Raw genomic sequence first — 4,399 nt, forward strand, 5'->3', positions numbered from 1 at the left:
TCTAATAAGATAGACCCAAATAGGGTCCTTTCTTGTCACTCTTTCATGCATCAAAGCAAGGCAGTGAAATCCCTTGGCCCTTGCTTCTTTCCCCACGAATGTTCATTTATGCTAGTAACCACCAGGTGCAAGCCTAGGGGAGGTTGGTGACTCACGAGATGCCCCTGGATGGACTATGTGGAAAGTTCCTTTATCAGCTTCTCTCAAAGTACAATATCAGGAACCACCTGCATCAGAATCATTAAAAGTCTGTGTTAAAATACAGATTCCTGGGTCCGCCCCAGAGTTCTTAGATCAGAATTCCTAGGATGATACCTGGAATTCTTATTTCTTAAAGGGCACTTCCTCCTTCAATGATTTTAATAAATACCCAAGTTTGGGAACCTTGGACTAAGCAAGGCCATGTCTCAGTGACATGGCAGTTCCCTTTTATTGTAATCTTTGTTGGTGGATAGAGGCTGGAGTCTGTTCGTGTATATAAAAAATATTTTTGTAAGTGGAATTGTCAATATTTATATAATATAAGAAAAGCAAAGGTATCTACCAAGTGAGTTTAGCTGCAATCACATATAAAATCATAATAAAAAGATGGGATCCTATAGTTAGCAGGGCTGGCCTACAATGTAAGTGGGCATATGCACCAGCCGATGAGTCAAATGGAAAATGGATCCTTAGCCTGGACCTGTCTCAGGACTGGGTTGACAAAGGACAAAGTGGCTTCTACCAAACTCCGTGTTTCACGTGGAGTTTTCACTAAAACTTTGTGGATTAATTTTGTCTCTACAGGATGTCTGGAATACAAAATAACCTTCCATCCCCATTCCCAACCTTCTTTGCCAAGAGAAAGAATATTTTTATCTAAATTGAATAAACCCTGAAATCCTCTACAGATCAAATGATAATTAGATAAATTAAAAAAAACACAGTCCAAGCACCAAAACAATGAAATGAAATTCCATTTTTTACCTGTATTTTTAAAAGAAATGAAGAGATTCAAATCCTATCACTCAGCAAAATTTAAAATCGCCTCTCCCATTGTTCCTTCTCTCTCGCACCTCTTAGCTGCCCAATGGCTCCTCACCCCGACTCGCAATTCTCTCTCCCAAGAGCCTTTACTTGGTGGGGCTGAAAGGTCAAGTGTAGGGGAAGGGAACCCCCAAGACGAAAGCCTTTGAAGGAATATATCGCTCTGAATTCTTAGGAATTCTGTTCTGAGAGCCATTGTGTGTTCTCTCTGGGACATTTTCAGCTTCTCTAGAATGGGGTTTTGTGAAGTCATTTTCATCATTGTGTTTTCTTCCTTTTCTTTTTTTATTTTTATTTTATTTTTATTATGGTGAAATTGGTCAACGAAATCCAAGTTTCAGGTGTATGATTCAACAGTAAGGCATATATATATATGCCTTATGTATATATATATATATGCGCCTTACTGTTACACACACACACACACACACACACACACACACACACACACACACACACACTGCATTGTGTTTTCTTCCTTTTCAAGATAGGGTCTTTCATACGTTTAAAATAGATAGAAGCCACCAGACAGGCCACCAAGAGGGTAGAAGTTCATGAACAGAACAGTTTGTGTATTTGATTTAGACAATGTAATGGTTAATTTTATGTATCAACCTGACTAGGCTTAGGGATGCCCATATGGCTGATAAAACATGATTTCTGGATGTGTGAGGGGGTTTCTGGAAGATATTGGTATTTGAATTAGTACACTGAGTAAAGAAGATGTCCCTCACCAATGAGGTTGGCACCATCCAATACATTGAAGGCCTGAGTAGAATAAAAAGGCTGAAGAAGAGAGGATTTGCTGTCGTTGCTTGAGCTGAAAGATTTGTCTTCTGCCCTTGGAAATCTGCACCCCTGGTTCTTGAGTCTTTGAAATTCAAGCCAAACTTACACCATTGGCTCCCCTGGTTCTCAGGCCTTTGAACTTGGACTGAGTTACACCATCCTATTAGGTTTCTTGGTTATCCAGCTGCAGGTGGCAGATCGTGAGACTTCTGAGCTTCCACAATCACATGAGCCAATTTAATCTACACACACACACACACACACACACACACACACACACACACACACGTCCTATTGTTTCTGTTTATCTAGAGAATCCTGACTAATAAAAATGGTAAGCAAACATTTTATTCTCTTACTTTCAACTGTTTCATTAAAACTCAGAGCACCCTTTTCTGGTGAGCTGCTTGATCCTACCCAGCGGGTGAAAAGACCAGAGGAAATAGCAAACAGTCACTAGGTGTCAGCAAGTGGCCTCATTCTCAAAAGAAATCAAAGAACCTGCCTGGACTCTGAGCTCAAACCAAAATATTTACATTATATCTTGCTGGGAACATCAGCATCTGGGAGAAGGGCATTTGGATCTAGGAGATGAAAAATTACTAAATGATGTTGAGAATAACCTGACAGGAAAGGAGGAGCTAAAATGTTGGCTTAGGTTTTTCCAGTTTTGATTTCTTAAGGAGCCATTGGTATCAGAGGCTGGACAAATTTCCAACAGGGTACGCCAATTCTCAGGATCCCAGGCTGCTGGGAAGAGGGTGTAACTCTACCTCTCATTTGCCATTTCCAGAAACAATATGCAAAAACAGAAATTATGTCTTAGTGTCCTAGAATTTCTTCACCATGTTGACCTTGGGTGGATCCTGCATTAAGAAATCCAGATTTACGAAGAGGAAAGTTATTTATGAAAAATCCTTCAATTTACAGAGTTATCACAGGCATATTCATGAGTGCATTTGAAAATTATGATTCCAGGTATAAACCTGATTTACCCACAGTTTTTCAAGAACACATCTGCATTACAACAAACACTGCAAAAAAGTACACAAGGCTCAACCACTTAACAGCAGCGGAGCAGCCCAGCCCATCTGGGAAATAACTCTGGAACCCTTTCAGACAAACTCACTGTGGCAGGATGACCGGCAGTCACTGGGCCCCTGCCAGCTCATTTGCGGCCTGTATTTTTCACAGATGCTCCCTGGTGAGTACCAATTTCCGGATATTTTTTGAATGATTTTCATCCTGCCAGCTGGGTACAGTTCAGGGAGCACAGCTTGGAGAACTCAACCGGATGGACCAATCAAAGACGACTTGCCTGCCTGATTTGGATTAGACTGAGTTTTTTAAGCCTTGCCCTGAGGTTAGCATACCCCCTGTTTTCCACCCCTGTTGATTTCCATACTTCCCCCTTCCACTTCCCTAATCCTCTTTGCCCCTGCTATGAGCTCACTATGCAGCCATGTCACCTCGCCTCCCATCACCTTCTCCCCAGGCCGACACCATTAATGGGCAGGCAATGGGATAGAGTGAGAACAATATCCTGGGAACAGGAAATTTTTCATTAACTAACTAGCCACATGACCTTGGTCCAGTTGTGTAAACTCTCTGGGCCTCTGTTTCTTCTTTGTTAAAAATGAGAGGGTCCATCATTAGTCTCACATGAGTCCTTTACTAAGTCATCGAAGTTGTTCCATTAAGCTGCACATCCAACGACAGCCACCACCCCTCCCCCCACCTCTGAGTATGTTTTCTAAGATATATAAGGACACAGGATTTCTGCAAGAAGGTTGTGTTTGTTGCATGAGCCTGCTTTAGTGACAGTTGGGGCCGAACATTAAATTTGTAAGAAGTCGTGAAATCCATTATTAATGTTGCTTGAGGCAAGAAGAGGCCTAAAGAAATGCAGCAGCTAAAAAAATCAATGGTGAAATGGAATTTATCACTTCTCTGTGAGTCGGAAGTGCCAGGACTTTTCCTCCAGGGTCCCAAGATCCTGAATAATGAATAATGAATCAAAACATGCTCTCCATGATCTTTAGAATATGTAAAGATGGAAAGATGATAAAAAGATGAGGAAAAGAGGAAGGCTTTAGAAAGTATAACTTTATCATTATACTCTAAATTAAAAATAATGTTTCTTCAGATTATAAAATACAGAAATTTGGAGAGTATTGAAAAATATAAATTATAAAATAAAATCCATCAGAGATAACTACTCTCAAGATTTTTACTATTTCCTTGTACCTTTTCTGATCTGGAAACTATGAAAACAGTTTCTTCCACTATTTTGAAGTACCAGTCTTATCCTAAGTCATCCTAGCTTATGAAAATCTCTGAATCCCAGAGAATCCAAAGTACCAGCCCTACTTTTGGTTTTCTTTCCTGATTTCGCCCTTACCCAAAATGAAAATAATGCTAACAAGTGACTATTTGAATATGTGTCAGAACTCGGGGTACATTTTGAGGGTTACCACTGCTTAGTGTTTGTAAACAAGTCTTTGTATCTCTGTTTCAATACAGGGAACTAGGCACTTTTTTCTAATATATGCTTTTTGCTCCTCTGCTTTAAATTCTTCAAGGG

The sequence above is a fragment of the Pteropus vampyrus genome, unplaced genomic scaffold (genome assembly GCF_000151845.1).
Source record: "Pteropus vampyrus isolate Shadow unplaced genomic scaffold, Pvam_2.0 Scaffold498, whole genome shotgun sequence".
NCBI lineage: Eukaryota > Metazoa > Chordata > Mammalia > Chiroptera > Pteropodidae > Pteropus > Pteropus vampyrus.